We start from the raw sequence: 24,670 nt of genomic DNA, 5'->3' as shown, positions 1-24,670 counted from the left end.
GGCCACCGGGTTGATCTGACTGATGACCTCCAGTGGGCCGATGAACCGAGGCCCTAACTTATAGGAAGGGATCTTGAGCCGGACATATTTGGACGAGAGCCAGACTTTATCCCCAGGGCGGAATTGAGGAGGGTCCAGACGTTTTTTGTCAGCGTGTCTTTTCATACGCTCGGATGACAGAAGGAGTGCGGACCGGGTATTCTCCCATATGGAGGAAAATTTGTTAACAAGAGATTCCGCAGCCGGATTGTCCGCCGAGGTGGAGACGGGAAACGGGATCCGAGGATGCTGACCGTAGACTACAAAAAACGGGGATTTGGAGGAAGACTCGCTCTCGTGATTGTTGTACGAGAATTCGGCCCATGGCAGGAGATCCACCCAGTCAGAATGGTGGGCATTAACGAAGTGCCGAAGGTAACTGGTCAGGTTCTGATTGATCCGCTCCACTTGACCATTAGACTGTGGGTGGTAAGCGGAGGAGAAGTCCAGGGTGACGTCCAGCAATTTACAAGTGGCTCTCCAGAAACGGGAAGTGAACTGTACCCCACGATCCGACACGATGTGACGGGGCAGGCCATGAAGACGGAAGATGTGGCGGATAAAGTCTTTAGCCAGCTCGGGTGCAGACGGAAGACCTGGCAGTGGAATGAAGTGAGCCATCTTGGAGAAGCGGTCAGCGACCACCCAAATGACCGTACAACCGGCAGAGACGGGTAGATCAGTAATGAAGTCCATCGCTATATGCTGCCAGGGGGCAGCAGGTACTGGCAGAGGTAGGAGACGGCCGGCCGGCAGGTGTCTCGGAACTTTGTTGCGGGCGCAGGACACACAGGCAGAAACAAAGTCTATTACATCCTTGTGCAGGTTAGGCCACCAGTAGTGCCGGGTAATAAGCTGGAGGGTCTTTTTCTGACCGGCGTGGCCAGCTAGTTTAGACGAATGACCCCAGTGTAGGATCTTCTCCCGATCAGGTACTGGTACGAACGTCTTACCAGGAGGAAGACGATTTAGACTCACGGGAGCCACCTGCATTACTCTGGCGGGATCGATGATATGTTTCGGATCCTCCTCGAGATCAGACACCAGAAAGGACCGAGACAAGGCGTCCGCCTTGACGTTTTTGTCAGCCGGGCGAAAATGAAGGACAAAATCAAAACGAGCAAAAAACAAGGACCACCGGGCTTGGCGCGGGTTAAGTCTCTGGGCATGCTGGAGGTAAGCCAAGTTCTTGTGGTCAGTGTAAATTATTACTGGGTGAAGAGCCCCCTCGAGCAGGTAACGCCACTCCTCCAATGCCAGTTTGATGGCCAATAACTCTCGGTCTCCTATGGAATAGTTGCGCTCAGAGGAGGAGAAGAGTTTAGAGAAGAAGCCACAAGTTACCATCCTCCCGGAAGATGATTTTTGAGTAAGTACCGCTCCGGCTCCAGAGGAGGAGGCGTCAACTTCCAGGAAGAACTGTTTGTTGCCATCTGGGCGATGCAGCACCGGGGCGGAAGAGAAGGCCTGTTTAAGGGAAAGAAAGGCCTCCTCTGCTTCGGGTGGCCACTCTTTGGGATTAGTACCTTTACGGGTGAGCGCAGAAATTGGGGCCGTCCGGGAAGAGAAGTGTGGTATGAAGAGGCGGTAGTAGTTGGCGAAGCCCAGGAATCGCTGAATGGCCTTCAACCCCTCCGGTCGGGGCCATTTCTCGATGGCAGACAGTTTCTCAGGATCCATTTGTAGGCCGGTCTGAGAGATAATGTAGCCCAGAAACGGAAGCGAGGTCTGCTCAAAGAGGCACTTCTCAAATTTAGCGTAGAGATGGTTCTGCCTTATCCTGAGCAGGACCTGACGAACGTCCCTCCGGTGAGTCTGGAGATCCGGAGAGAAGACCAAGATGTCGTCCAGGTACACCACTACGCAGGAGTAGAGAAGGTCCCGGAAGATGTCATTGACCAACTCTTGAAAGACGGCAGGAGCGTTACAGAGACCAAAGGGCATTACCAGGTATTCATAGTGGCCGTCCCGGGTGTTGAATGCCGTCTTCCATTCATCCCCCTGACGAATACGAACCAGGTTGTACGCCCCACGAAGGTCCAGTTTGGTGAAGATCCTAGCCCCCCTCAGGCGATCAAATAATTCTGGAATGAGCGGAAGGGGGTACTTATTCTTCACCGTGATCAGGTTTAGGCCTCTATAGTCTATACAGGGACGGAGAGAGCCGTCCTTCTTTTTGACGAAAAAGAAGCCTGCTCCCGCCGGGGAGGTAGATTTCCGGATGAATCCTCTGGCCAGATTCTCCTCAATATATTCGGACATTGACCGGGTTTCAGCAGCGGATAAAGGATAGATACGCCCACGGGGAGGAGTAGTACCGGGTAGCAGATCGATGGGACAGTCGTATGGTCTATGTGGTGGTAATGTCTCTGCCTCCTTTTTATTAAAGACATCTGCAAAAGACCAATAAGGAATCGGAAGTCCAGGTAGATTAGCTGGGGTAGGAGAGGGACGGACGGGATGGACGGGAACCAGGCAGGTTTTATGACAGTCTTGTCCCCAGCGAAGGACCTCTCCGGTTTGCCAGTCTAGCACGGGTGCATGTCTCTGGAGCCAGGGCAGACCTAGCAAGAGGGCGTGAGAGAGTCCAGGCAGAACATGAAAGGAGATACTTTCAGAATGCAGCATTCCCACCTGCAGGGTAATGGATTCGGTGATGAGTTGAATGGGGCGAGGTAAGAGGCCCCCATCCACGGCAGCGACAGACAAGGGTACAGCCAGAGGTTTGGTGGGGATGCGGTATTTCTCAACCAAGGACTGTGAAATAAGGTTCCCGGCTGCTCCAGAGTCAAGTTGGGCTAGTTCGAAATAACGGTTCTCCCCGTAGATGATCGAAACTGACAACAGCAGGGATGGAGAGGATTTATTCTTGTCTAGGTGGACCTCTCTGAGCGAACCTAGACACAGGCGTTTCCCGACCTCTCCGGGCAGGCACGGATCCGGTGCTCCTTACTGCCACAGTAGAAGCAGCTCCCCTCGGCACGGCGTGAGTCCTGACGGGTTTTGACCATCTTGGTCTGGTCGACCTGCATAGGCTCAGGAGAGTGTACCTGGGGAGAGATGGAGGGAATGACGGGTCTCTGGAAAGTAGGAGCTAAACGTGGAATCCTTCTCTCACGGGTGACCTCTTTGGCACGCTCCTGGAACCGTAGGTCAATCCGGGTGGCAAGGGTTATTAGATCATCGAGAGAGGTAGGAATGTCCCGACCAGCAAGTTCATCTTTAATACGACCGGACAGACCCTCCCAGAAGACGGATACCAGAGCGTCGTTATCCCAGGCCAGCTCCGAGGCAAGGGTGCGGAACCGTATGGCATATTGGCCCACGGTGAGACCCTCCTGACGGAGGCGTAGCAGAGAGGATGCGGATGAGGTCTTCCGTCCGGGTTCGTCGAAGACTTTCCGGAAAGCCGAGAGAAAAGCAGGCAAGTTGGACACCAGGGGGTCTCCTCTCTCCCATAGAGGATTTAGCCAGGCCAGGGCCTCCCCGGTGAGATGGGACATGATAAAGGCAATTTTGGCCCGGTCGGAATTAAACTGATGGGACAAAAGTTCAAAGTGCAGGGTGCACTGATTTATGAAGCCCCGAGCCTGGACGGGGTCGCCTCCGAAGAGAGGAGGTGCAGAGAGCCGGGGTCCGGGGTAGGATACCATAGTATTAGTGGGCAGCGGAGCTGCCGGATTGCAAGATATGGCACTGGCGGAGGTTGTTGGTGGATCAGACAGAGTGTTCAGGCGAGTATTAACATTCCGCAGGTGACCCAGGATGGCCTCCTGTTGGGACCTCTGACGGGACAGTTCAAGACAGAGGTCCGAGAGCGAGGGAGCTTGGGTGCCACCGGGTTCCATGGCCCGAGCAAACTGTAACGGGTCTGGGAGGCGGAACCTCTGAGCTACTATACAAGGGGGCGGCCCTTGTAAGGGAGCGGGTGGCAGTCTCTGGGTGAACGGACAGGGAGTTACGGCAAGTGATCAGGGCAGTCTCTGGGTAAGGGGTAGGTACGACCTGTGATGGCGGAGCCTCCGGGTAGGCTAGCAGGCAGATGGTAGATGTGTGCTCCCAGGTGAGCAAGCGAGAGTCTCTGGAATAGCAGGTGGTCACGGCACGTGACGGCGGAACCTCCGGGCTGGCAGGCAGGTAGGTAACGGAGAAGCGCTCCCAGGTGAGCGGGCAAGAGTCTCTGGAATAGCTGGTGGTCACCGCACGTGACAACGGGACCTCCGGGCTGGCAAGCAGGCAGGTAACGGAGATGCGCTCCCAGGTGAGTGGGCAAGAGTCTCTGAGATAGCTGGTGGTCACAGCACGTGACAACGGAGCCTCCGGGCTGGCAAGCAGGCAGGTAGCGGAGAAGCGCTCCCAGGTGAGCGGGCAAGCTGGTCCATAGACAGACTGACCGGAGTTGTAAGGCGGACCGTCGGACCTCAGGCAAGCAGGCAGGTAGCTGATGTGCGCTCCCAGGTGAGCGGACAAGTTGGTCCTTAGACAGACTGACCGGAGTTGTAAGGCAGACCGTCGGACCTCAGGCAGGCAGGCAGGTAACAAGTATTCAGGCAGGAATCAGGCAGGTAACTAGCAGGAAACTGGCAGGAAACTGGCAGGTAACTGGCAGGTAACTGGCAACGGGACCTGAGGGCTGAAGCACAGGTGAGACACAGGTGCATACAACATTGCTCGGGCACCTCCATTTTGGAGGAGGTGCCTTATATATGATGAAGTCCTCCGGCCATTGGCCGGGGACTCCTTAGGACGGCGCGCGCGGCCCCTTTAAGAGGAGGGGAGCGCGCGCGCGCGCGCCCTAAGCACAGGGGCCGGGAAGGAGCGCGCGCTGAGAGCAGAGCGGGAGGAGGACGCCGGGAAGGAGCGCGCGCTGACAGCAGAGCGGGGAGAGGACGCCGGGCACGGAGCAGAGCGGTGAGGGGAGCAGCGTCCCTGCCTAGCAGAGGGCAGGGACGCCAGCGCTACACTGTGTTGCCTGATATACCACCTGTGTATAGAATAATAATTTTTTTACTGCACCTAGTGAAGTAAAATCTTTTGGGCATAGCTTCATTCTATTAGTCCATCTATACTGACCTCCATCAGGTTGCAAACTGAATATAAATTTTTTCTGCATCTAGCTCTGAAAAAATATTTGGGCTTCTAGCAGTGTGTGGGACTTGGTCTATTAGTCCATCTATACTGACCTCCATCAGGTTGCAAATTAAAAATAATTTTTTTCTTCATTTAGCTCTGAAAAAATATTTGGGCTTCTAGCAGTGTGTGGGACTTGTTCTATTAGTCCTTCTATACTGACCTCCAGCAGGTTGCAAATTGAATATAATTTTTTTCTGCATCTAGCTCTGAAAAAATATTTGGGCTTCTAGCGGTGTGTGGGACTTGGTCTATTAGTCCATCTATACTGACCTCCATCAGGTTGCAAATTAAAAATAATTTTTTTCTGCATCTAGCTCTGAAAAAATATTTGGGCTTCTAGCAGTGTGTGGGACTTGGTCTATTAGTCCATCTATACTGACCTCCATCAGGTTGCAAATTAAAAATAATTTTTTTCTTCATTTATCTCTGAAAAAATATTTGGGCTTCTAGCAGCGTGTGGGACTTGTTCTATTAGTCCATCTATACTGACCTCCATCAGGTTGCAAATTAAAAATAATTTTTTTCTGCATCTAGCTCTGAAAAAATATTTGGGCTTCTAGCAGTGTGTGGGACTTGGTCTATTAGTCCATCTATACTGACCTCCATCAGGTTGCAAATTAAAAATAATTTTTTTCTGCATCTAGCTCTGAAAAAATATTTGGGCTTCTAGCAGTGTGTGGGACTTGGTCTATTAGTCCATCTATACTGACCTCCATCAGGTTGCAAATTAAAAATAATTTTTTTCTTCATTTAGCTCTGAAAAAATATTTGGGCTTCTAGCAGTGTGTGGGACTTGTTCTATTAGTCCTTCTATACTGACCTCCAGCAGGTTGCAAATTGAATATAATTTTTTTCTGCATCTAGCTCTGAAAAAATATTTGGGCTTCTAGCGGTGTGTGGGACTTTGTCTATTAGTCCATCTATACTGACCTCCATCAGGTTGCAAATTAAAAATAATTTTTTTCTGCATCTACCTCTGAAAAAATATTTGGGCTTCTAGCAGTGTGTGGGACTTGGTCTATTAGTCCATCTATACTGACCTCCATCAGGTTGCAAATTAAAAATATTTTTTTTCTGCATCTAGCTCTGAAAAAATATTTGGGCTTCTAGCAGTGTGTGGGACTTGGTCTATTAGTCCATCTATACTGACCTCCATCAGGTTGCAAATTAAAAATAATTTTTTTCTTCATTTAGCTCTGAAAAAATATTTGGGCTTCTAGCAGTGAGTGGGACTTGTTCTATTAGTCCTTCTATACTGACCTCCAGCAGGTTGCAAATTGAATATAATTTTTTTCTGCATCTAGCTCTGAAAAAATATTTGGGCTTCTAGCGGTGTGTGGGACTTGGTCTATTAGTCCATCTATACTGACCTCCATCAGGTTGCAAATTAAAAATAATTTTTTTCTGCATCTAGCTCTGAAAAAATATTTGGGCTTCTAGCAGTGTGTGGGACTTGGTCTATTAGTCCATCTATACTGGCCTCCATCAGGTTGCAAATTAAAAATAATTTTTTTCTTCATTTATCTCTGAAAAAATATTTGGGCTTCTAGCAGCGTGTGGGACTTGTTCTATTAGTCCATCTATACTGACCTCCATCAGGTTGCAAATTAAAAATAATTTTTTTCTGCATCTAGCTCTGAAAAAATATTTGGGCTTCTAGCAGTGTGTGGGACTTGGTCTATTAGTCCATCTATACTGACCTCCATCAGGTTGCAAATTAAAAATAATTTTTTTCTTCATTTATCTCTGAAAAAATATTTGGGCTTCTAGCAGCGTGTGGGACTTGTTCTATTAGTCCATCTATACTGACCTCCATCAGGTTGCAAATTAAAAATAATTTTTTTCTGCATCTAGCTCTGAAAAAATATTTGGGCTTCTAGCAGTGTGTGGGACTTGGTCTATTAGTCCATCTATACTGACCTCCATCAGGTTGCAAATTAAAAATAATTTTTTTCTGCATCTAGCTCTGAAAAAATATTTGGGCTTCTAGCAGTGTGTGGGACTTGGTCTATTAGTCCATCTATACTGACCTCCATCAGGTTGCAAATTAAAAATAATTTTTTTCTTCATTTAGCTCTGAAAAAATATTTGGGCTTCTAGCAGTGTGTGGGACTTGTTCTATTAGTCCTTCTATACTGACCTCCAGCAGGTTGCAAATTGAATATAATTTTTTTCTGCATCTAGCTCTGAAAAAATATTTGGGCTTCTAGCGGTGTGTGGGACTTTGTCTATTAGTCCATCTATACTGACCTCCATCAGGTTGCAAATTAAAAATAATTTTTTTCTGCATCTAGCTCTGAAAAAATATTTGGGCTTCTAGCAGTGTGTGGGACTTGGTCTATTAGTCCATCTATACTGGCCTCCATCAGGTTGCAAATTAAAAATAATTTTTTTCTTCATTTATCTCTGAAAAAATATTTGGGCTTCTAGCAGCGTGTGGGACTTGTTCTATTAGTCCATCTATACTGACCTCCATCAGGTTGCAAATTAAAAATAATTTTTTTCTGCATCTAGCTCTGAAAAAATATTTGGGCTTCTAGCAGTGTGTGGGACTTGGTCTATTAGTCCATCTATACTGACCTCCATCAGGTTGCAAATTAAAAATAATTTTTTTCTGCATCTAGCTCTGAAAAAATATTTGGGCTTCTAGCAGTGTGTGGGACTTGGTCTATTAGTCCATCTATACTGACCTCCATCAGGTTGCAAATTAAAAATATTTTTTTTCTTCATTTAGCTCTGAAAAAATATTTGGGCTTCTAGCAGTGTGTGGGACTTGTTCTATTAGTCCATCTATACTGACCTCCATCAGGTTGCAAATTAAAAATAATTTTTTTCTGCATCTAGCTCTGAAAAAATATTTGGGCTTCTAGCAGTGTGTTGGACTTGGTCTATTAGTCCATCTATACTGACCTCCATCAGGTTGCAAATTAAAAATAATTTTTTTCTGCATCTAGCTCTGAAAAAATATTTGGGCTTCTAGCAGTGTGTGGGACTTGGTCTATTAGTCCATCTATACTGACCTCCATCAGGTTGCAAATTGAATAAAAAAAATTTCTGCATCTAGCTCTGAAAAAATATTTGGGCTTCTAGCGGTGTGTGGGACTTGGTCTATTAGTCCATCTATACTGACCTCCATCAGGTTGCAAATTAAAAATAATTTTTTTCTGCATCTAGCTCTGAAAAAATATTTGGGCTTCTAGCAGTGTGTGGGACTTGGTCTATTAGTCCATCTATACTGACCTCCATCAGGTTGCAAATTAAAAATAATTTTTTTCTTCATTTAGCTCTGAAAAAATATTTGGGCTTCTAGCAGTGTGTGGGACTTGTTCTATTAGTCCTTCTATACTGACCTCCAGCAGGTTGCAAATTGAATATAATTTTTTTCTGCATCTAGCTCTGAAAAAATATTTGGGCTTCTAGCGGTGTGTGGGACTTGGTCTATTAGTCCATCTATACTGACCTCCATCAGGTTGCAAATTAAAAATAATTTTTTTCTGCATCTAGCTCTGAAAAAATATTTGGGCTTCTAGCAGTGTGTGGGACTTGGTCTATTAGTCCATCTATACTGACCTCCATCAGGTTGCAAATTGAATAAAAAAAAATTCTGCATCTAGCTCTGAAAAAATATTTGGGCTTCTAGCGGTGTGTGGGACTTGGTCTATTAGTCCATCTATACTGACCTCCATCAGGTTGCAAATTAAAAATAATTTTTTTCTGCATCTAACCCAGCCAATAGTTTTGGCCTAATACCACAGTTTGGCCACTCAGCTCTGCTCGGTTACCATCCATTGTTTTTTTGTGCAAACAACTCCAGAGTTGTGAATTAGTTAACCACCAAAATGAGTGGAAAAAGGCCTGCTGCTGGTGGAAAGGGGAATAGGCGTGTTGGGAAGGGGAAAAAAGGTTGTGTCCGTGGGGTAGGTGCAGAAGAAAGACCATCTTCCAGCCAAACTAAAATGTCTACTTCTTTTAGCGGACAATGTGATAAGATCCCTTTCTTACGGCCACGCCAATCGCTACAAATTCCAGATGAGGCACAAAAACAGCAGGTGCTTCAACGGATATCAAGTGCTCCTTTAAGTGGGCTCTCCTCCACATCAACTTCAACATCACAAATACTCCAGTCCTCAAAGGTGTCACCCAAATCGCACTTGCTTCCTCACAGCTCCCAAATCTCCAGCTGCCCGTCTGAGTATGAGGTAGAACAGATGGTTGAGTCTGCAGAGCTGTTTACTCATACTATAGCCTGGGAATCAGAGGTCGACTCCAGCGCTTCTGTGAATCCAGACGAGGAAATGATCTGCACTGATGCCCAGAATCTTTATGAGTCGGATCCAGGACCAGACGCAGAAGGTTCTGACCATAATGTAGACCCTCATTCCCAAACTGTAACTCCTGTTGGTGGAGACAATGAGGAAGACGATGATAAGACTCAAATACCTGATTGGAGCGACAACTTTAGTTTTTTGTCAGGGCAGGAACAGGTTGGCTCTGAGGACGACGGGTGTGATAACGCACAGGGTGATGATGATGAGGTCGGAGATCCCACTTACTGTCAACCCACAGTCAGCCAAGAGATGAGGTCAGCAGAGGAGGTGGAGGAAGATGCTAGTGACGACGAGGTCAGGTTGCACCTTCCTGGACAGAGACGTAGTACTGGAAGCACGTCAACAACTGCATCCTCAAACACAACTCTGCCTCTCACCACAAGTCGTGGTGGCTCTTCAGGTCGCATGGGTGCTAAGCCTTGCATAGCCTGGGCATTTTTTCAGATCGATAAAGATGACCCAACTCGTGTTATCTGTAACATTTGTCAGCAAAAGCTAAGTAGAGGCCAAAAAATACATAGTTTGAGTACTTCATGCATGAACCGGCACATGGACATGAAGCATAAGTTGCAGTGGGAAGCTCAGTGTGCTACAATGCGGTCTAGCCGGCCGGGCCAACCACCGTCTGCCATATCTTGTGCATCCGCGGCCTCTTCATCCTCTGTGACTGGGGGGACAGCAGTCACACCTGTTTTGGGGCGCAGACCTGCCACCTCTTTACCCGCAACAGCCAGCGTGATTGGCAGGTCATCATTTTCTTTGGAGGTGGTAACACCAGCTGGTCTTGAGCGCTGTCCGACATCGATAGCACCACCTTTGGATCAAGGCAACCTAACATGTCCGCCTGCATCTTCCTCACAGACCGGCAGTTTGCCGGGGACACCCTTATCAACCCCGTCTAAGCACAATAGCCAGCCCTCGGTCCCTCAGATGTGGACAAGTAAAAGACCATTTCCTCCTAGCCATGAGAAAGCTAAGAGGTTGAATTTCACCATCTGCAAGCTCTTGGCTACAGAAATGCTGCCTTTCCGTCTGGTGGACACAGAGGATTTTCGAGACCTTATGTCCGTCGCAGTGCCCCAGTACCAGATGCCCAGTCGGCACTACTTCTCAAAGAAAGGTGTGCCTGCGCTCCACCAGCATGTCGCACACAACATCACCGCTTCTTTGAGAAACTCTGTGTGTGACAGGGTGCATTTCACCACAGACACTTGGACGAGTAGGCATGGACAGGGGCGTTACATGTCGCTGACTGGGCACTGGGTAACTATGGTGACAGCAGGACAAGGGGCTGCTGTCCAAGTCTTGCCGTCCCCACGAGTTGTGCGTCAATCCTCTTTATGTCATTTTTCCTCCACTGCTTCTGCCTCCTCAACCTCCTCTCGGTCTTCCACCTGCACCCAAAGCCTGTCTGGTCATGCCACAAGCTTTCTAACTGCGCAGAAGGGATCCTGCACACCTCCTTACTATGCTGGCAGTAGGGCTCAACGTCATCAGGCGGTTTTTACATTGAAATGTCTGGGAAATGTGAGTCACACAGCTGAGGAGTTGTGGTCAGCTCTGGAGAACCAATTTCATGAATGGTTGTCTCCACTGGACCTGAAACCAGGGAAGGCCGTGTGCGACAATGCTGCAAACCTGGGTGCGGCCCTTCGCCGGGGCAATGTCACACACGTGCCTTGTATGGCTCACGTGTTGAACCTGGTTGTCCAGCAATTTTTAGCCCACTATCCCAGACTAGATGGACTTCTGCAGAGGGCACGGTCGCTGTGTGCTCACTTCCGCCGTTCGCATCCCGCAGCTCAGCGACTTACATCTCTACAGAAGTCGTTGGGCCTGCCACTTCACCGGCTAAAATGCGATGTGCCTACCCGGTGGAATTCAACTCTGCACATGTTGCAGCGACTGTGGCAGCACCGACAAGCCCTGGTGCAATACGTTCTGACGTATAGCCTGGGCCAACGAGATTCAGAGGTGGGGCAAATCACGCTGGAGGAGTGGTCTCAGATCAGGGACCTATGCACCCTTCTGCACAGTTTTGAAATGGCGACGAAGATGTTTAGTGCTGACGATGCCATTATCAGCATGACTATTCCGGTGATTTACATGCTGGAGCACATGTTAAACAGAATTCGGAGTCAGGTGGTGGCACAAGAGGAGGTGGAGGAAGTAGAGGAGGAGGAGTTGTATGCGGAAGGGCTAACATCTGCAAGGTCCAGACGGTCGGCAGCACCAGGGCGGCAGGCATGTGAGGGTGGGGGAGATGATTTTACCAGGGCGCATGGTAGCAGCCAAACTAGTGAGGAAGGTGCAGGAGCCCAGGAAGAAGTGGAGGACGAACTGATGGAAGACTCATCAGATGAGGGAGACCTTGATCACATTTCTGTTGTGCGAGGTTGGGGGGAGAGGACAGAGGAAGGAAGCATGATTGTTACCTCGCCACCAACACAACAGGGACTTGGTGCTCCTGGATGCGCAACACACATGAGTGCCTTCTTGCTGCACTACCTGCAACATGACCCTCGAATTGTGAGAATTAGAAATAATCCTGACTACTGGGTTGCCACACTGTTAGATCCCCGGTACAAAAGTAAATTTGCAGAAATTATTCCTGCCATAGAAAGGGATGCACGCATGCAGGAGTATCAGCAGAGACTGTTGCAGAATCTTACATGTGCTTTTCCACAAAATACCAGTGGTGCACGTAGTGAATCTCACAGTTCCAACTTGCCAACCGTGGGACCGTCAAGTGTTCAGCACTCAAACCGTAACAGAACCACAGTATCTGCTGGTAACATCAATTTTGCGGAATCATTTCACCACTTTTTTAGCCCATCCTTTGCAAGGCCACAGGAGACAAGAAGTCTGACACATAGTCAACGCCTAGAGACGATGGTACAGGAGTATCTCCAAGTAAACATTGAAGCCACGACTGTGTCACTGGACCCTTGCTCTTTTTGGGCTTCCAATCTGGATAAATGGCCGGAGCTAGCCACTTACGCCTTGGAGATCTTGTCATGCCCCGCAGCCAGCGTTCTGTCTGAACGTGTGTTCAGCGCTGCTGGTGGTGTGCTGACAGATAAGCGCACGCGGCTCTCCACTGATAATGTAGACAGACTCACGTTCATAAAGATGAACAAATCATGGATCCGAAACGACTTTTCTACCCCTGTGTCATCCTGGGGAGAGTAAAAGCTTGATGATTGGTTAAAATCACCCTACCAACCGTTTTAAGCTTTCAAATTACTAATCATGTTTATCTGTATCTTGACTGGAAAATAATTTGGGCTTTGTAGCAGTGTGCAGCACTGATCCTATTAGGCCATCTATAATAAGCTTCACCAGATTTAAAATTAAAAATAATTTTTAGCTGCATCTAGCCCGGAAAATAATTTTGGGGCTCCGAAATGCGCAAGACACATAAGTGCCTTCTTGCTGCACTACCTGCAGCATGACCCTCATATTGTCAGAATTCGAAGTAATCATGACTACTGGGTTGCCACACTCTTAGATCCCCCAAACTTTTCGATCAACCTTTTCATTTTAATAAAGACCAAAAAAATGGTCATTTTTGAAATTATAAGCATTAGCAGGTTGTTAGAAACTGAAATCAAACAGTTTTCAACTCAAAACTTTATTCTAGGTGATGTTACATTTTCACATAGGACCCCTTGTTCGAAAGGAGCTTCTGAACTCTCTCGTCCATTGAATTTGTCAGGTTTTGGATGGTTTCTGCTTCAATTGTTTTGCATGAGGACAGAATACCCTCCCAGAGCTGTTGCTTAGATGTGAACTGCCTCCCGCCATCATAGACACTCCTTTTAATGATGCTCCAAAGGTTCTGAATGGGGTAGAGGTCAGGGGAGCATGGGGGTCACACCATAAGTTTGTCCCCTTTTATGCCCATATCAGCCAGAGATGCAGATGTTTTATGTGCAGCATGAGATGGTGCATTATCATGCAGAAAAATGATCTTGCTGTGAAATACACGGTTCTTCTTCTTGAACCATGGCAGGAAGTGCTGTTTGAGAAAATCCACATACATTATGGAGTTCATCTTTAGCGCCTTCAGGGATCCTAAAGGGGCCGACAATCTCTCTCCCCATGATTCCAGCCCAAAACATTACTCCACCTCCTCCTTGTTGGCGCTGTAGCCGTGTTTGCGTGGGGTGTCCATCAACCAGCCATCCTCCACTCCATTCATCTGGACCATCGAGCGCTGCACGGCACTCATCCGTGAACAAAACAGTTTTGAAATCAGTCTTCATGTAATGTTTGGCCCACTGGAGCCGTTTCTGCTTGTGTGAAGTGGATAGAGGAGGTCGACAGGATGGCGTATGCACAGCTGCAAACCTCTGAAGGACCCTGCATCTTGTTGTTCGGGGGACGTTGGAGGCACAAGCAGCTTCAAAAACTTGTCTGCTGCTATGACAAGGCTTTTTTGCCGCTGCTCTTTTAACCTGACGTAATTGCCTGTAGGAAAGAGTCCTCAATTTGCCCTTATCAGCACGCACACGTGTGTACTGTGAATCAGCTACATACTTCTTGATTGCCAAGACACTTCATCCTGATCATCGCACAATGTTGATTGTAGTCATGCCTTGACCTAAACACTCCACAATTTGTTGCTTCTCAGCAGCCGACACATCCTTTTTCTTTCCCATTTTGGCAGAAAATGTAGGCTGCTTAATAATGTGAGAGAGCCTTCTTAAGTAGTCTTGCCTTTCATTGGACACACCTGCCAAACTAATTAGCACAGGTGTCTGCAATTGCTTACAGTGATATAAAGAGCCCTGACACACATCACCATCAATGAGTTTAACTGACAAACAAACAAATTCTTCCCTTATCACTCCTAAACACTTTTTGCATAATAATTTGGAACGCGGTGTACATGTGCTTTTCCACAAAACACCAGTGGTTCACGTAGTGAATCTTACAGTTCTAACTTGCCAACCGTGGTCTGTATGGAATTGTTCAATAAAGGGCCCAAAATTAAGATAACATAGATGGGAGAGGTCTCTATGAATAGGAATTCCTAAGTATTTGATACCCTGTGAGGGCCAGGCAAAGGGAAAGTTGGACTGGATGGAATCCTATATGGATTTAGGGAGGGAGACATCGAGGGCCTCAGACTTCGCTGCATTGATTTTAAAATTTTACCATGTAACAAAGTGATCTATTTCAGCCATAACAGCAGGGATGGATATATGTGATTGAGTGATATATACTAGGACATCATCAGCAAATAGAGAGCACTTGTACTCGGTGCCTTCCACCTCAATCCACCTAATATTGGGGTTATGGCGAATTGATGAGAGCAGGTGCTCCGTCACTAGGATGTATAAGAGAGGGGACAGAGGACATCCCTGCCTTGTCCCATTGGTGATTGTGAAAGGTGATGAAAATGTTCTGACGCACCCCCTGGGCCTTGGGACACCCGGAGCCGGACCCTTTTTGGTGGATGCTGGTGGTTGTAGTCTTCGTGGCGGCGATCCGGTTCCGTGGCTCAGGGCGGTCAAACCAGTGGCGGAACTATTTATGTGGTTTTGATGTTTAAATGTCCGACTACGCCACCCGTGGATTGTGGTCAGAGTGAACCGCCGCTACAGGGCAGACCGCTAAGGCTGGTGTTGTGGGTGCAGCAGAGCGTAGCATAACTCCCCACGGGAGGAGTATAGCCTCAGGGCAGTGTATGCGGAGGATGGGGGTGATGGTGCAGGGCAGCAGCAGTAACGACACGGAGTCAGTGATGCAGTTCAGGGCCTTTACTCACAGTTCTTATTATCCAGACCACGTCTGCAGGTAACGGCTGCCCACGTCGTACTGTGCTCACCAGGTGAGGGGCTCAGACAACTCCCAGATAACTTTGGAGCGCTTCACAGGACCCCCTTTGTGTGTCCTTTGTCTGGCCTTTCTTACCAACACTTCTGTCCGGCTGCCTCGGGACTCCTCAAGGTAAACTTGGCGCCAGTTTCCCTGACCCTATGTGGTGCCTTCCTAGCGGGTGGAGCGAGGGGCTGCGCCACATAAAATGTCAGAGCCTCCGGTTTCTAGCTGAGGGTCGTTTCCTGCCTCCACTAGTTCGGGGACCGGTCTCCCCCTTTGGCCTGACCCCTCCACGCAGGTGGATTCGGGCGTGCGGTGGCGACTCGCCCGTCCGCACCCCTGGGATCCCTTCATTCCTCGTTCCTGGAGCCTTCTCCGCTCCTCTTCCTTCCTTCTCCCTCTTGCAGGCCTGGGCCTCTGTTACTAGGCCCGCCTCCGGAGCAGAGCTCATGCAGAGCCCCTGCTCCCTGCCACTTCTGCTCAGACTTCTCTGCACTGAACTAAGATGGTGCCCACCTTTTATATTCCCTTCTCAATGCACCCAGGAACTGCTTCCTCCCTGCTCCTGCACTGCAGGGTTCCCCTTCCTCAGTGTTCCCTCCCCCCACTCCAGCCAGGGACAGGGACTGTCGTGCCCATCTCAGGGGCATATTGGTCGCCCTGCCCCACGGCAATGTGGTGTAATGCATGCAGGTGTCGGGTCCTGATCCACACTCCATCCTTATCTGAGAGTGAGATATCACACCTCTGGGTGAGGTGCAATACGTCTGTAGCAACCGAGCCCTCGGTGCTACAGTTCCATTTATCTTCAGCCTAGGTGACGTATTGTGATACAGGGCCGTGATTTTGGCTATAAAAGGGTCCCCTAGACCCCTACCCCAAGCTTTTTAAGAGAATCATATATGGCGTGCCAGGAGACTCTATGGAATGCTTTCTCAGCATCCAACGAGAGTATCTACTTACAAATTTTTAACTGCATCTAGCCCAGGAAATACTTTGTGCCTAGTAGCAGTGTCTGCTAGTCAGCGGATTATCCCGGCTGTTAAGCAAGCTACACCACCTGTAGTTTGGACACTTAATTTTTTCAAAGGAAATGCTTCGGGACCATGGGATACTCAGTGAAGAGCATCAGGAGGCACCCCAAGGCATAGGGGCTGGGACTGGCACTAGGATGCCTTGCGGTGGACAGCCGAGCTCGATCCTTATAAAAGCTTTTTAACTGCAGCAGCTTTAGTGGACGCTACTGGAGCTGGAATTACGCGGCTGCTGGCATGAGACTTGCCCTCCAATAGATCCTTGTAAATGGATTTAAAGTGTATTCATTCAAATTAGAGGGACAATTTAAATTAAAAAGCTTAGAGCTGCCTCCACCACAGGGGGGCTCTCTCGACCCACCAGTGGACAGGCACCAGTATTGGGAGAGGGGGGCTGGCCGTCAGGGTTCACCGCGGCTCTGGCACAAACCCGGCGACACGGAGGTGGCACGGGCAGGAGCGGACTGGCCGTCTCGGCTTCTCACTTTTTGGATTTTAGAAGGGCATGACATGCCTATATCTGTGTCTCCCCCTCCTTTTACTCCTCCACCTCTTTTCTTTTCGCATGACTATATGTACTTGTCACTTTTCCATGTGTTAGTTGTGTCTTCTGAGCAGTTTGTCAGCTTTTGGACACCTTTGAAGGTGTTTTCTATGTGTTTCTATGTGTTTTTGTTTGCCTGCCATTGGTTTTAACGGTGTTCGAAGGTGTTCGACGAACAGTTCGACGAACAGTTCGGCGAACACACGGGTGTTCGACGAACCGAACCGAACTCGAACACTACGGGGGTGGCTCAACACTATTCATGTGAAACTGGATATGGTTGATAAATGCAGAAATGGTGGGTTTTTTCTATTATAAAAATGTCCTAAATCGGAGAAAAAAATACAAGCTGAACAACATAATGTGGAAATAATGAATCAATATTTTTTCTAGCCATGGCAGCATATGTTGCTTAGATCTAAAAAAAAAAAAAAATAGAACATTCAACTTACCACAAGGTGATGAGCAGCCTTTCCTCAGCAGAGATGGCCCTTCACATTACGGTGTCTTGGTAGTCCAGGTGAGGAGAAATAAGGCCCAGCAGCCGATCAAACGCAGTAATGTTCAGGCGACAAAATTGTTGAAATTTTTCTGGAAAACTTTATTAAAAAAAAAAAAAAGGATTAAAAAATATTATTTTGTAACATAGTATGCAAGCAAAATCTTACCCCAAAAAATGGTATACACGTGTGATATTATACTTTATTAACATCTATCTTACCTCCTTAAATCCTGTTAAAGAACATTGAAGTGGCCCTTGTCCGCCCGCTCCTGCAAGATAGGGTGCACCCACAACTTTTTTGGTCGTCTTCTCCTCCTTAACCGCTCCTATAGAACAATATGGGTTAGTACACACACTACATACAAATAATGTAACACAAAAAACATCTATTTTATATTACCTGCTCAACGTAGTAGTGCATGAGATTAAGGCAAGTCATCAGCAAAAGGCATTGTCTGCTGCGCCGCAGGGGCTGCAATTCCTCTGGCATCTTTTCTCTTACAAAAAGCCAAATGGTGAAGAGGGTTTGAACTAGGAAATGACATCAGAATTGCCCCCCTTTTTTTTTTTTTCCAATAACTTTATTTGGTCTCAAAAACGCTTTAAATATGCAACAAAAACGAAAGTAAAATCCGCATGCAAAAACGCGTTAAAAACGCACCCAAAAACGCATGCGTTTTTCTGGGAAGGGAGATGCAGAGATGCAGAAACGCTGCATAAATTTTCTGCTTCATTTCGGCATCGTGGGCACATAGCCTAATTCTAAAAAGATATTCCAAAAACTATTCTGATTTGTTGCTGCACAATTGGAATTATTTTTGGATTTTTTTTTTCCTGAAATGTAGGAAGATAATAACAGTCGGTATCTGATATAAATTTTGTTTTTGTATTTTTTTGTTTGCTTCAGATGTGTCTGTGTCATTGAATGTAAGAGCTTCAAAGAAAAAGCTGTTCCAACACCTCAATTAAAACTTCATTATTTATTTAATTACACATTTTTAAAAAACTTCATACGGCGATCCTGATGGTCTTACGCGTTTCATCTTTTTCTTTGGAGCATTTACAAGCTTGAAATCAGCAAGTACGTCTGCAAGAACTCAAAGACATGATGAATACAAGAAAGCATTGTGAGTAGTGAGCAATTCTTATGTTAAAGCACTGTGGCTCAGTGGTCAGCATTATACAGTGGCTCAGTGGTTAGCACTGTTGCATTGCAGCGCTGGGGTCTTGCGATCAATCCCAACAAAGGACAACATTTGCAACACATTTGTAGATTCTCCTTGTGTTTGCGTCGTTTTTTTCCATGTTCTCCAGTTTCCCCCACAAGACATACTGGAAGGGAATTTAGATTGTGGGAACAGTGATGATGTATGTAAAGCACTATGGAATATGATAGCGCTATATCAATGAGCAAAATAAATAAATATGGAGCAGAGTCTAGAGAATAATAAGGGTAACTCCGGCAAAAGCATGTTCCAAAAAGTTGCCATACTTTCCTGAATAATCAGGTAGCTCATGGTTGTGAAACTCGGTTAGTCTACGCCAGAGTAACCCAACATAGACTAGTACAGAGGGAACTGGCCATAACAGAAGGGAGCAAGGTCCGGTGCTGGAGCAGGGACAGGTGAGTAACATTGTAGAATGTGCACATAACAGAGCAAAGTGCTGAATGTTTTACAGAAGTATAAAAAAGGCAGAAAAAGATATAGTTCATCTAGAGTAAAATAAAAAAAATCAGATAATATTGAAAAGACCAAGACAGACAAAAATACATCTGTACAGAAGGTGCTTACATTTGTGATGAGCAGCAAAAACAGAGTATGACATTACTCTAAGGATGGGCTGCAGCCAAATGTCTCGAGTTCCACGTCCAGGAGATCCACAGACATCAATGTAGTGAAAACTTTATGAAAATCAACAATCATAATTTGTCTTGACTGCATGTAATATCTTTATGAACTACAGGCATTTCAGGGCCTTTCACATCTTCTTTTAAATGTTTGGGAGGACATTAGATACAAGGGTAGCAAGCAAATAAGCAAGATTCAAAGATTCTGACTATGAACAAGGAAAGAGTTTCAATAAAATTAAAAAAAAAAACTACAGAGTTGTGTTTGCCTGAGTGTCCATATGATGAGCAGGCTGAGAGAAGCAACAGGGTTAATTCAGTAGCAGGGCTGGGTTTGACACCAAGTCCAAGTGCAGAGCTGGTAGAGCGGAACAGCAGAGCTAACTCAGGAGAGCTTAGTTTATATGAAGGTCCTAGTGCAGAGCTGTCCGATTGGAGCAGCAGGGTAAACTCAGCAGAGCTGAGTTTGTCACTCAGTCCTAGTACAAAGCTGGCAGAGAGGAATATCAGCGTAATCTCAGCAGATCTGTGTTTGTCAGAAGATTTGTCTGTTAAGAGCAAGCAGATGTGGACAGTCGAGTAAAATTGTTATGCACACGCCCGGGCTGACTGGCATGTGCGTGATTTAGTGATTCCACTGTGCCATGAACCGGAGAGTGCCTGGAGGGGCGTAACTAAGTATCTGCCCGATCCGACCAAGGTCGCACAACGGTTAACGACGCCTGTGCACCAGGGAGGAACCGAGCAGAGGGACCAGGTGCGACTCCAGGTCAGACCCCGGACATGGCTGTTGACCCACACCGGGGAATACAGGAACAGGCAGGTTAGGCTGGCACACAGACAGGTGGGTATTGGCAGGCACGGCTGGCGTGCAGACAGGTGGGCACTGGCAGGCACGGCTGGAGTGCAGACAGGAGGATACTGGCAGGAACGGCTGGTGTGCAGACAGGAGGGTACTGACAAGTATGGCTGGCGTGCAGATGGAGAGGTACTAGCAGGCTGGAGCACAGGCTGGATAGGGTCAAGTACAGACTGGGATTCAGGAACAGAACCGCAGATGCGGTAGACAAGCAGAGCAGAGAGGAACCGCCGGAGCGGTGGGCAAGGCGGAGCAGAGAGGAACCGCCGGAGCGGTGAGCAAGACAGAGCAGGCAGGAACTGCCGGAGCGGTGAGCAAGGCAGAGCAGGCAAGAACCGCCGGAGCGGTGAGCAAGGCAGAGCAGGCAAGAACCACCAGAGCGGTGAGCAAGGTAGAGCAGGCAAGAACAGCTGGAGCGGTGAGCAAGGCAGAGCAGGCAAGAACCGCCGGAGCGGTGAGCAAGGCAGAGCAGGCAGGAACCGCCGGAGCGGTGAGCAAGGCAGAGCAGGCAGGAACCGCCGGAGCGGTGAGCAAGACAGAGCGGGCAGGAACCGCCGGAGCGGTGAGCAAGGCAGAGCGGGCAGAAACCGCCGGAGCGGTGAGCAAGGCAGAGCGGGCAGAAACCGCCGGAGCGGTGAGCAAGGCAGAGCAGGCAAGAACCGCCAGAGCGGTGAGCAAGACAGGGCAGGGAGGAACCGCTGGAGCGGTGAGCAAGGTAGAGCAGGCAAGAACTGCCAGAGCGGTGAGCAAGGCAGAGCAGGCAAGAACCGCCGGAGTGGTGAGCAAGGCAGAGCAGGCAGGAACCGCCGGAGCGGTGAGCAATGCGGAGAAGAGATAAACCGCCGGAGCGGTGAGCAAAGGCAGAGCAGAGGGGACAGGGCTCTGTTCACACGGAACAGACTGGAAGGGAAAGGCAGAACCAGATACACACAAGATACTTGCAATGAAGTAGCGAGTGGACTCTACACTCACAAACGGAAGTACAATGAGTAGGAGTTAGGTGCAAGTTCAGACTCTGCAGAAAAAGGGAAGGTACGGACATAGAGAAAAACAGGAAACAGGCTAGGAGAGTGTTCAGACAGGAACTGAGTGTTCAGACAGGAACTGACACTGCAGCGAGATACAGGAGCAGGTCTGGGTATGCGGCCCCCAGAAGGCGGGATGAACAGGCTAGGAGCGTGTTCAGACTGGCCTGGAATTACAGCCTCTAGGAAGGCGGACAGACAGGCAAGGAAACACAGATAACAGATCAGGACCTGGCACATTCAGAGTCAAGGAGCACACTGAATGATAGAGTTGCTCAGGCACCAGCTTCCAGGTGAAGCTGGTTTAAATATCCAGTGACAGACAGCAATAGGCTGAGGACGCATTAGGGGTGTGCTTACAGCAGCTACAAGAAACAGGAAGTAACCGGGCCACCGCCCTAAGCAGTCAGAACAGAGACAAACAGACAGCATGAATAGAAGCCAGGCTAGCAGACTGGACTGAAGATCCAGTTTGCGATCTTGCATAGTGAGAGATGGTGCACCATGCAAGCCCGCCACCAGATATGTTACAAAAATCAAGGCATCGACGACTACTATCCATTTTTATCTATAAAGATCTTTTGCCATTTCTCAACTCAGCTTCCTAATTTCTTTAAATCCCCTTGTTATATTACATTAAAGTATTTTATGTCAATTACCATGCATAATTTAGAATGGTGATTTTACTATGTCAGCCATGTAAGAGATAATTAATAATTATTCTGAAACTGTCACGGGTGTGTCAGAAGTAACAGACAGTCGCCCTGCAGTTGGTTGCAGGAGATCTCTTTGTTTGGCATTACAGACACCTTCTTAGAAGCTGCCTCTCTAGGACCCAGAGGCTACCTTCCTCTGGCTAATTAACACCCTGGCCTGGGTGTATAAATACCTGTTGTTTGCCGGCGATACTCACATGACCCCTTGTGAAGGCTCAGAGCAAGTGCATTACTTCTTCCTCTCTGGAGCTAAGAGGACGTGTGTTCATCTCTCTCAAGTCAACTAAAGCTAAGCTAAGCTATCTTCCCTTGTTTGTTCCCCCTCGTTGTCTATAGTTGTTAAACGAGATCGACTAGCGCTCATCCTCTCCCTTCCCTAGCCAAGGCCAAACGCCAGGGAAAGACTGGGCGAGGTTCCTGTGCGGAGATTGGTGTGGAACCAATATAGGAACGTTAGGGGAGGGAGGGTGATATAAGATCAGCCTAGGAAGTCTCCACTACCCCCTTTCCCTAGAGTCTGAGCACCCTTTTCCCCCTTCCCTTTGTGTTGCACCTTGCGTGACAGAAACATGAGAGGAATTTACATTTAGTGGATAAGAGGACGAAATAAGACCCAAAACCACCAGGTCTGTCTGAAACTAATACTTAAATATTAAGGTTGCTATTGTATCACATACAAATACAATATGAGGATAACATTCTATGCCAACCTGCAGAAAAATCTCAGGCTTTATAGAAAAAAAATACACTGCTTTGAATAATATAAAACATTACAACAAAATGGAAATGGCTAAAACAAAGCAGAGGTTTATTCCAGGTCACCCAGAATGTCCTGTGCAAATTAGGTGGCAAATGTTTTTAATGTTCCCGGTGGCCCAAGACAGAGATAATCTTCTAGAAACAATACAATATCAGATCAATTAGAAGACTTAATTTCAGCACAGAAACATTTTCCTTTATTAATGACTTCAATACAGAACATTGACTGGACGGAGAAAAACTCATACTTTCCTACTGTGACATCCCTTCAAGATAAGTGGATTTAAGTCTTTGTATGTGGAACATGACAATGAAGTTTGTAGATCAACTTTAATGGTACTACAAGAACACAAGAAATGCATTACCAATATACATGACAGGAGAGAAATAAGCCATCCTAAAAGTGGTACTCCTAAGGCTGAAGATTATGGATATGCCGCAGAAGAGCGGGAGACAGAAATCCCTTGTGTATTTCTTCTGCACAGTAGCACTTTCCCGGATGAGCTCAAAAAAAAGCCCATACTCATTCATTCTTCACTTTTTAGTACGGCAGCTCAGTCTCATTCACTTGAATAGGACTGAATCTCTGAGGATGGCAGTAACAGTCACAGTCCAGCCACTTCAAAAGGAAAGTATAACTTGGTTTTATTATTCAAACTTGTAAGTTTGTGAACTGACTCATTCTATGAGCAAAGTCCTAGCAGCATAAAGATAGTATCCATACTATTACATAAATCTTATGCATGTCATTTATATGGAAAGTTTAGCATCTTTCTCAAAAGTCTTCCAAGCTGCAATACTCATCACAACCATTTCTTGACCAAACATAGATATATGAAGCATAGTCATCTCCTGACAGAGTATCAAGAAATGATGTTTTGTGGGGCTATTTTAGACTGATGCTTTCTGTCTTTTCAGGAAGAGTTTTCAGCAGGTTCCTTATGAGCGGAGGCAGAATTACAATGTCAGGTAACACCTCTATACACATCTGATAACACCGGATTCACCTAACACAATAGTCAATGTCACAGCTCTCCTTCACAATGACCTTTCATACGCTCATTATATGCTTTGATCAGTGGTGTAACTAGAATCCGATGGATCACGGTGCAAAATTTGGACCTGGGCCCCCACCTGTATGTGTGTCAGCTGTATGGACCCTTGTAGTGTTTCAGATCCTGTGAAGACATACGTGTTCACCCTCTCATGTAACAATATCCCCCATCCTGTAACAATGTCTCCGATCCTGGTCACTTCTTGTGATAATGTCCCCCATCCTGTGCCCCTTTCCTGTAATATTATCCCTCATCTTGGCCCCTTCCTGTAATAATGTCCCCCATCCTAGGCCAATTCCTGGTATATTGTCTCCCTTTCCTGGTATAATATCCTCCATCCTGGAACCCTTTCCTGTAATAATGTCCCCCATCCTGGCCCCTTCCTGTAATAATGTCCTCCATCCTGGCCCCTCCTGTAATAATATCCCCCATCCTAGGCCCCTTCTTGGTATCATGTCTCCCTTTCCTAGTATAATGTCCTTCATCCTGGGCCCCTTTCCTGTAATAATGTCCCCCATCCTAGGCCCCTTCCTGTAATAATGTCCTCCATCCTGGCCCCCTCCTGTAATAATGACCCCCATCCTAGGCTTCTTCCTGTTATAATATCTCATTTTTCTGGTATAATGTCCTCCATTATGGGCCCCTTCCTGTAATATATGTGGCCCCAGTGGTCAGAGAAAAAATTGCCTTTTAATAAAGATTATGATATGGGAGAAAAAATCATTGCCAAATAATTAAATTTAACTCAAAAACCTGCATTTAAATAATAGGAACAAGAACAATAATATGCACATAAATTTCTTCTAGTATGGAAGGATTATATTTAAGAGATGTTTTATAGTAATATAATGGGAATGAAAGGAAGGGTGCCATACATCAGTGGATAGTAGTAATGTCTTTGACAACTGTGGTCTTGGTTCGAATTTAACCATGAATAATACCTGCGTTGAGTTAGTAGGCTTTTCCCATGTTGACAGGCTTCCTCCCGCAAAAACATA

The 24,670-nt window shown here is 47.1% G+C and overlaps 1 pseudogene; it reads right to left on the bottom strand.

Annotated features, from left to right (window-relative positions):
• Positions 1-24,670, bottom strand: part of LOC141171805 (uncharacterized) — a 179,116-nt pseudogene that overhangs the window by 4,556 nt on the left and 149,890 nt on the right.

This window comes from Phyllobates terribilis, unplaced genomic scaffold, assembly GCF_046119375.1.
Source record: "Phyllobates terribilis strain yellow unplaced genomic scaffold, ASM4611937v1 Scaffold_12__6_contigs__length_324123572, whole genome shotgun sequence".
NCBI classification, from domain to species: domain Eukaryota; kingdom Metazoa; phylum Chordata; class Amphibia; order Anura; family Dendrobatidae; genus Phyllobates; species Phyllobates terribilis.
Note: the sequence above shows the minus strand (reverse complement) of the source record. Positions and strands in the feature narration are given on the sequence as shown.